The 9,901-nt window shown below is 38.5% G+C and overlaps 3 non-coding genes across 3 annotated transcripts; all 3 read right to left on the bottom strand.

The window, feature by feature from the left end:
• Nucleotides 1–5,856: 5,856 nt before the first annotated feature.
• TRNAT-GGU (transfer RNA threonine (anticodon GGU)) lies at nt 5,857–5,930 on the bottom strand. Its single transcript has one exon. It is a non-coding gene; the product is annotated as a tRNA-Thr (tRNA).
• Nucleotides 5,931–6,135: 205 nt separating this feature from the next.
• On the bottom strand, nt 6,136–6,209 carry TRNAT-GGU (transfer RNA threonine (anticodon GGU)). The gene has a single exon. It is a non-coding gene; the product is annotated as a tRNA-Thr (tRNA).
• Nucleotides 6,210–6,414: 205 nt separating this feature from the next.
• On the bottom strand, nt 6,415–6,488 carry TRNAT-GGU (transfer RNA threonine (anticodon GGU)). The gene has a single exon. It is a non-coding gene; the product is annotated as a tRNA-Thr (tRNA).
• Between the last annotated feature and the right edge of the window lie 3,413 nt (nt 6,489–9,901).

The following is a 9,901-nucleotide window of genomic DNA, read 5'->3' as shown; positions in this document are numbered from 1 at the left end:
TGATTTCTTTTTTATTTATTATATTCTTCTCGGTGTCCCAACAAATTGTATCCGAGGAGGAACTTTCTCTACCTCTACGTAAAATACATGTTACGCGCGCGGTAAATGCAATAAATCCGGTTATTATGCATAACTGCCGACATTTTGGTAAATTTGATAAATTTCCGTAAATTTATCACTTTTAACGGTGATTATGCGTCGTTGGTAAACATGATAAATCTCATACCGTATGATATACCGTACAATTTCATCAGGGGTCTTCAACCCATGGCCCGTGGGCCAAATGTGGGCCTCCGAGCTATCTGCTGCTACCCGATGAATGTGTTTTAAAAATATCTATATTACATAAAAAAGATTAAAAATCAGAAAATTGTTAAAGATCTCTGGGCATGGAGATCTGTAGGCCTATTCCTGTATTCAGAACTGTGAGATAATTTCCAGATCCCATAGTAATGCCGTATTTGATACATTAAAGGGGGGGGGGGGGCGATGAGCCAAAACAGTTTTTGAGCCGCATGATTTCTTATTTAGGCTACATATTTCGACAGGCCGAATTTCTCATCCAAAAGATATAAACAGTTACAGAATTCACAGAAAAGTTTAAAAAAACACCTAAATGGAAGAAATAATTGTAGAATTATTGAAAAATAACAATTTAATAATTGATGAACATTTGTAATTAATGAAGAAGAAAAAAATGTTAGAAATAATTTCGGAATTACCAAGAGTAATTTCAGAATTGTGTCAAAATTAATGTCATGAAAAAAATTAAGAATTTTCAAAGGAAATCAATTCATAATTGATGAGAAGTTAAAGTTATTGAAGAAATAATTTCAGTATTAATAAAGGTAAAAGCAATCAATTAAAAATAATTAATGAAAGAAAGTTATTTGAACATTAATAAAAATTCAAATTTAATGAAATAAATAAATTTGGAGCAGGCCTATACGTGAAGTTATTCAATAATTAGGGGGAACCCTGTTTAATAAAATAGAATACCACCGTATGACTTGGTGGCCCGCGAGCTTCGTGGAAAGTTTAGTTTGGCCAGTAATGTCTGAAAGGTTAAAATCCTCTGCTATAGGCCCCTACATATGATTATTCATACAATTCATTCATCCATTGTTTCATTATGTCGGGTTATCAGACAGCTGACGTTATAATCCCTCCCATAGGTGTATGCAGAATTTTCTCAGAAGGGGGGGTTCAATTTTTCTTCTTCTCAAGGAGGGGTTTTAACGTTTTTCCTGCAAAATAACACTATCATCTCGACTTGAGTGGGGTTAGAACCCCCCCCCCCCCCTGCGTACGTCAATGCTCCCTCCAGCAATATCGATGGTGCACAGCCTTCGGCCCGCGGGCGAAATGCGAAATTTCAGCGTATTTACACGTAACATAACACGTTAAATGTTTTATGCTGACCATATTTCTACCATACAAGAAATACTACCCATACTAGGCATTGCCAAATATCACCAAAAACATTGTCAAAGGCAAGTAAAGTTGCCAATCACAATAAAAAATTTCCAATTTTTGCAAAAGTCAAGTAAAGTTGACAATCATTGGAAAATATTGTCAAAAGTTTGTAAAGTTGCCAGCTATCGCTAAAATTGCTGCAAAAATCACCAATGACGGGAAACAGAGGGCTAACGCCTGCCAATCGCAATGGATTAAAATATTATTTACCAAAAAGCCATATTATGTTTGAAAAATATGTAACACGAATATATTTATACGAATATAACTAATTATAATGAAAAGTCGTAATTATTATAACATTATCTATAAAGTCATGAGAATAATCACAATTATTGATTTCAGCAACGAATAAAAATTCAAGTGACGTCGAAAATACGAATATAATTGCTGTTATTTCGGGGGTTTGCAGTTATATTTGACACCCATATCTTTTTTATGGGCATCGCTTTTCAGCCACCTCATTGGCCTGTTGTGGCCTTTTGCATGTATTTGTATAAAAAAACGGTACATGTCGTAAAAAGCTTTGGAATTCTCAAAATCCCGAGGGTGAACGTAAAATACGGGTCTTATGGTCACGCCATGTATATGTTACGCTAAATGTGATAAATGCTGTCATTGTACATTATAACCTGTTATTATGCATACTTACCAAGCATTTTAATAAGTTTAATAAATTTCCCTACATTTATCAATTTCATCTGCGATTATTCATAGTACCTAAGCGTCGTTGGTAAGTTTGATATATATAAATGAATTAATCACTTTCACCGTAAATTATGCATATTACCCAAGCGTCGTGTCGTTGGTAAGCGTATCATTACAACAGGGTACGATCGTAAAATTTGTTATCATTATATCGGGGTCCAGCTATATTCATCACACATACTAGACTCATTTGGAATTTTTTTCATACGTATCAAACTCACCAATTATACTAGGAAATTATGCATAATCACAGATGAGGGCGATCGATTTCAAAATTTACCGACGTCACTTGGTTATTATGCATAATCTCTGGCAAAAGTGATAATGTTTTCAGTATTTATCAAATTTACCAACGACGTTTGGGTGTTATGCACATTCGCTGGTAAAAGTGATAGATTTATCAAACTTACATATACAAGTTTCTGGCCCATGGATTAAAACCAGTTGTGCACCCTGCTGTAGATCCAATTCGATCTTTTTTCCCAAGTATTCGAGCCCGACATAGAGAAAGGTTGCCATATTTCTTTATTTATTTAGTAGGTACATACAAAACTATGTGTCTATCTATACATATAAAAGAAGTGGAGCAACAACACGTCCGTCGTCGTGATCGCAATGGTGTCTTCTTTATCCAAAAGGGAAATAGAATAAGAAGAACCTTAAAAATCTATCAAATCTTCCGATAACGCGATTCCCGGAGCAACTCAATCGATATGTCACCGAAAATCGATGGAGATCCCGTATCTCCGGAAATTCTTCTTTTCATTTTTATTATTTGTTTGTACATATATATATACAGTGTATTTTCCCCTACAGCTACCAGAGAAAAATATATGGAAAATAAAAATATATATCAAAGCGTATGTACACGTGTGTATTCACTGTATATACTCCGCCTACGTAAGTCTTATTTCTTCACCTATCGCAAAAAAAAAAAACCTTTTTCGCTCGTATTATTTTGCCCCCGGGCAAGAAATGAAATACGTGGAGTAATGTGTACGATCGTATGGACGGGGACGAATTCTTGAGAATTACATTTTTTTGTACAAAAACACTTTTTTTCCTTCGTCCCTCGAAGATAATCTAGTGAATATTTAAATTTTTTAAACAAATTCAGTCTAACGTTGGGTAGACCGGGACAAATTGGTCAACATTCCTATTAATATATTGATTTTTGTTAAATAAAATTAATTGCCGCCCGGCAGTCCTTATTCAAAAATGATTTTCGAATAAACCCTCACGTAAACATTGATTTTTTTAGACAACCCCTCGTTCTAAGAACGATTCCCACGAATGTAATAATGCAATTAATGCAATAATTTAATTCGCATATTCGATTATTTTATTCTTTTTTTTTCGAAGTCAAAGTGGGTTGTTCGACACAAAATTCTCGCCCGTACGAGACATGTTTTCGGTACTCAAAGGGCGTATAAGCCACACGGAAAGGGAAAAAATACCCTAAAAATCCACTGATTTGTATAGGCCTACAGCCGTACACAATGAATAGGCGTACGAAAAGGGGGAGGGGGGGGGGAAGATCCTTGATCCAAGGTAATGGTGTATTTTTTCAGTAAAAAACGAGAAAGTAGAAAAAGGGTAGAAAAAAGATTGAAATAGCCCTCCTCCGCTCCCTTCCCCGACAAAATCCTACTTACATTCTATTGACACCATACATAATATTCTGAAAGATAACACGGACAATTTAATCGCTACAGGTATTGAATCTCCTTAAGGAGATCTCATACGTTTTAACACGGTGAAAAACTGCTCTCTAATAGAAATACCATTAAAATACTATTTAACCATTGAAAAAGTATTTCAAATTTTTTACACTTTTTCCTGATTGTATGAGCTATCCTATGTCAGTGTGAAGTTTCATATATCTCTGGTACTTAATTTTTTGATAATTTTAAAAAGAAAAGAATGCATTAAAAACAGTTGCGCGTGCGATAAAATACCACGACATCAACGTAATTGCATAAAAATTGACTCAAAATATGAAGCAAAGTGTTCAGTTCATGAAATGAAGCAAAGGTTTGGGATTTCATTGGCTCCCTCCCTCTCACTTAAATTTAAAATTTAAAACCTTAAAAATTTTTGAAATTTAAAATTGAAATTTTAAAATTTAATTTTAAATGAGATTGAGTCAATGATCGAATCAAAATCTCAAACTTTTGATTCATTTCATGAACTGAAAAGTTTCATACATCAAAAGTTTCTTCATATTTTGAGCCAATTTTTATGCAATTACATTGATGGCATGGTATTTTATCGCACGCGCAACTGTTTTTAATGCATTCTTTTCTTTTTAAAATTATCAAGAAATTAAGTACCAGAGATGTGTGAAACTTCACACTGACATAGGATAGCTCATACAATCAGGAAAAAGCGTAAAAAATTTGAAATAAATCAATGGTTAATTAGCATTTTAATTGTATTTCTACTACACAGCACAGTTTTTCACCGTGTTAAAAGGTATGAGACTCCTCAAAGCCCTGCGCTAGGACTGGAACCAGGGAAAAGCAGACACGTCTGGTGCCCTGTATGCTTGAACAGGGTTTTGCCGAATTCACCGATTTTTTATTCATTACAGCTAAACAAACTGTCAGAAACAAGCAAAGTTACCAATCACAGCCAAAAACTTCCGAAAGCAAAAGTAAAGTTGCCAATTTCAGAAAAAAAGACAAAGTTGACAAAAAATTGTGAGAGGCAATTAAAGCTGCCATCTAAAGGGGCTACAGCAAGTTGCAATGGGTAAAAATATAATTCATCAAAAAAACATGCAAGTAATATTATCAGAACCGTAACTAGGAGTTTTACCGCCAGGGGCAAACATTATTTTGCCACCCCCACAGCTTTAAAATTTGATAATTTTGTAACGGTGTTTTGTGTTCCCACCCTCTAAATTTTGCCAATCGGGACAGTTGCCCCCTCCACCCCCTCCCTAGTTACGGCTCTGCTGTAATTGACCATTTATGTGACTATAAATGACCAGTCATAATCGTTATAATATAATTATGGTAATTATGAAAATAATCTTAATTCTTGATTTCAAAAGTTCAAGTAAGCCTTGTTGAAAATATAATGGACAAAAAACGGGGCATTTTATTAAAAACATTGAGACGGCCAAAATTACGGGAATGTCACGTAAAATTCGTGTCATATAGTCACTCTTTATACCATACATGCTCAACCTATGTCTCGCTGGCCAAATGTTGCCCTCGGTGTCATCTGATGTGGACCGTGTTTGTATCAGCATGTATCAGAAGCCACAAGGGGTACTGCTATTTTGGATTTAGTTCTTACTAGTTCTGAGGATCTAGTTGAACATGTTTCGGTGGGGGAAGAGTTTTCTTCCAGTGATCATCGTATCGTCAGATTTCACTGTAACTTTTCCTCGGGTAAGGTTGATAACAAATGACTGGTTCCTTGTTTTCGGAGAACTAACTTTGATGTTTTGAGAGGAAGGTTAGCGGAAGTTTTCAAAGACCGGTTGGAATCAGTAGGGGTGGTAAGTCAATGGGAAGAATTTAGTACGAAGCTGTCCTCTGTTTTGCACGACGTCATACCCTTTAGAGAGATTTAGATGGCTTTTTTCTCAGCCAGAGATATCAAGGAAACAGTTATTTTCCGGATATTATGCTGAGGTGAGCTTGGAAAGAAAAGTCATCACGTCTCCGCCGGGACTCGAACCCAGGCCCTCTTGCATACCGGGCAAGCATGCTACCATCTACACCACTGGAGACACATGAATCTGCCTTCCTAATTTCACGAACTGTGTCGTGAGGCGCTGAAGTAGAGGCATTAGTAGCCTCTCTTAACTTCAGGAAATGGCCCCCGGGTGGGACGGTTTAGAGAGATTTAGATGGCTTTTTTCTCAGCCAGAGATATCAAGGAAACAGTTATTTTCCGGATATTATGCTGAGGTGAGCTTGGAAAGAAAAGTCATCACGTCTCCGCCGGGACTCGAACCCAGGCCCTCTTGCATACCGGGCAAGCATGCTACCATCTACACCACTGGAGACACATGAATCTGCCTTCCTAATTTCACGAACTGTGTCGTGAGGCGCTGAAGTAGAGGCATTAGTAGCCTCTCTTAACTTCAGGAAATGGCCCCCGGGTGGGACGGTTTAGAGAGATTTAGATGGCTTTTTTCTCAGCCAGAGATATCAAGGAAACAGTTATTTTCCGGATATTATGCTGAGGTGAGCTTGGAAAGAAAAGTCATCACGTCTCCGCCGGGACTCGAACCCAGGCCCTCTTGCATACCGGGCAAGCATGCTACCATCTACACCACTGGAGACACATGAATCTGCCTTCCTAATTTCACGAACTGTGTCGTGAGGCGCTGAAGTAGAGGCATTAGTAGCCTCTCTTAACTTCAGGAAATGGCCCCCGGGTGGGACGGTTTAGAGAGATTTAGGTGGCTTTTTTCTCAGCCAGAGATATCAAGGAAACAGTTATTTTCCGGATATTATGCTGAGGTATGCAAGAGGGCCTGGGTTCGAGTCCCGGCGGAGACGTGATGACTTTTCTTTCCAAGCTCACCTCAGCATAATATCCGGAAAATAACTGTTTCCGTCATACCCTTTGTTCGAAAAAAGCGTGTTTGTACATCACACCCTCTATGGTTCACGGATAGCGTGCGGAACCTTTATCTTGAAAAGAAAAGAGCATTCAGAGAGTATAAAAGTGGACGTGGTGACCTATCATTGTTTACTGATAAAAGAAGACTGTTGAAGAAAGCGATAAGGGATAGTAAAAAGGAAGTTGAATCTAGGTTGGCAGATAACATTGGCTCTGACCCAAAATCATTTTTTCGATACGTCAATAATGGATGTAAGGGGACAGTTGGTCCCCTCTCGATAGGAGGCTCTAAGGTAGAGAGCAATGTAGGCATGTGTAGTGCTTTCAATTACTTTTTCGCGTCGGTTTTTAATGGAGATAATGATATTCGATATACGGGTGTTGCATGGGGTAATAGAACCCTCAACGATATTCAAGTAGAAGACTAAATCTTCTAAGAAATGTATGTGCAAGCAAAGCACCAGGACCAGATGATATCTATCCCAGGGTTCTCAGGGAAGGTGCTAATGAATTGTTGGGGCCAGTCGCACAGATATACAGGAGTAGTGTTGCTGAGGGTATCGTCCCGAGAGATTGGAAACTGGCTAACGTTGTTCCGATATTTAAGAAGGGTAGTAGAGAAGTGGTGTCTAATTATCGTCCAGTGAGTTTGACGAGCTCCCTCTCGAAAATTTTGGAAATTATCATCAAAAGGCAGTTTGTGAAGTGGATAGACGAGAATAATGTATTGTCGGATAATCAGCATGGGTTCAGGAAGGGGAAGTCATGTGTAACTAACCTCCTTTGCTTCTATGATTACGTGACTAAGGCTTTGGGTAAGAGCAAAAATGTCGACGTTGTTTACCTTGATTTCCAGAAGGCATTCGATCGGGTACAACATGGCAAACTCTTGAAGCGTTTACACGAGATTGGAATAGGGGGCAACTTGCTGAATTGGATAGAATCGTGGTTAAGAGATAGGTCGCAACGAGTTATGGTGAACGGGGAATTCTCTGGTTGGACAGACGTCACAAGTGGAGTTCCTCAGGGAAGTGTCCTTGGCCCCATACTTTTTTCACTTTTTATCGACAAACTCGATCAGGGTATCGATGGAATTACTAGCAAATTCGCAGATGATGTGAAGCTAATGGGGGTAATCGGGAATGAAAGCGATAGGGAGTTGCTCCAGACCAACTTAAACAAGATTGCAGCATGGGCAAATGAATGGAGCATGACGTTTAGCGTAGATAAGTGCATGGTCGCTCATTTTGGTTCGAACAACCCACGGTTCTCTTACGAGTTGAATGGTGTCACTATCCCGGATGCAACTAGAGTCACCGATTTGGGAATTCTCATTGACGAGCGACTTAAGTTTTCTGAACATTGTTCAGCGGTTGTCAAAAAAGCGAATAGAATGCTTGGTCTCATTTTCAAAAAGGTCTCTTCGCGTTCTCCTAAAGTCATTCTTCCGCTTTTTCGAGGCTTAGTTCGTCCTGGACTGGAGTATGCGGTAAGGTTTTGGAGACCATACCTACAGAGGGACATAGACTTGATTGAAGGGGTGCAGAGAAGAGCTACGCGTGTCCTTATTGGCACACAGGGCTTGAGTTATGAAGAGAGACTTCATTTTTTGAATATGTTTACATTGGATGAACGCAGGTGTCGAGGAGATATGATCGAAGTGTTCAAAATTTTCAATGGGATGGATAGGATGGACCATGAACTTTTAGTACACCGCCAATCAACCGCTTTTACAAGGGGACACCAGTATCGATTGGTGAGGGACAATGCAAGGTTATGGTGTCGCAGGGAATTTTTCTCTAATAGGGTTGTTAATAAATGGAATAGCTTACCCCCGGAGGTAGTAAATTGTAACACAATTGACACGTTTAAAAAGAAATACGGTAAACATGTTGGGGTAAATCGAGAAGCTATCCATTCTTAGAATAAGACAACCATAAGTATTCTTTATGGGCATTGTATAGTATTTTATCATGTGTATATATTGTTTATGATTTGTGTTAATTGCATTTTTAATTGGGTTGCTGTATTTTTGAAACATATGACATCCATATTTTTATGGGCATCTTTTTATCAGCCACCTCGTTGGGCATTTTGCCTGTTGTGGCGTTGTATTTGTATTTGTATTTGTATTTGTGACCTCAAATTCCCGCGCCCCGCAGTACATAACAAGATCGCTTTAGTGACCTAGGGCAATGTTATAAATTACTCATCAAGTGACTCACGGCACATTCGCAGATCACTTAGTGGCTCATGACACGTTTTCAAACCAATGAAGTGGCCCGCACTTTCCTAAAGGTTGAACACCATTGCTTTCTACTATGTACAAGTTTCTGGTCCGAGAGAGGATGAAATGCGGCATATGTAGATTGAAAAAATTGTGCATCCCCGCGCGTCATACATCAATATCTCGACTCGTTTTCTTCTCACCATTCAAAATCGATATGATTTCTCTCCACCGAACATTTCTATCACGAATTTAGGCGACTTCCATCTTGCTGAAATGTACAGTGACAGTCCATCGTGAGAAAAAACCACATTTTCAACTACGTTTAAGAAGATAACGCACCAAAAGACAGTAGCGAATGATCGAAAGCCATACGTAATTCACCAGGAAAAGCGAAAAAGCAGAACCTATTATTACGTATCCTACGGATACATCTCTCAGCTTGACATATGAGTTTATTTTATTATGTGCTTCTCCAACCCCCCCCCCCCCCCCCACACACACACACACATACACACTCTTTTTCCTCGGACACAAAAACACACACATCTGGCAAAATGCCAAACGTTTTATACTATATTATTCTATTTTGTGAAGTTGTGGATGTAGAAAAAGGAATGGGAGCCCCGTACATACATACAATAGACAAAAATGTCCGTCGCCCCGCCGCCACCACCACCATGGCCTCCTCTTCGTCTTCTTTAGTGGGTTTTTTAATAATTCAAGTTTCACACACGCCAGTGTATATTCATTCGAGCCGTTGGTGCTTCTTTTCTTACAGTTACATACAATATTACGTACAATATATTCTTTCTACCACTCTGTGAGGGGCGCTAAAAAAAATTGAAACGTAGAATAAGACATTTCTGTACATAAAGAAAGGCACGACGTAGAGATACGTTT

This window comes from Pholcus phalangioides, unplaced genomic scaffold (genome assembly GCF_987345545.1).
Source record: "Pholcus phalangioides strain wild (caught in Gottingen) unplaced genomic scaffold, Ppha-v1.0 ptg000031l_1, whole genome shotgun sequence".
NCBI classification, from domain to species: Eukaryota; Metazoa; Arthropoda; class Arachnida; order Araneae; family Pholcidae; genus Pholcus; species Pholcus phalangioides.
The sequence above is the reverse complement of the archived record's forward strand: the minus strand, read 5'-3'. Positions and strand labels throughout refer to the sequence as shown.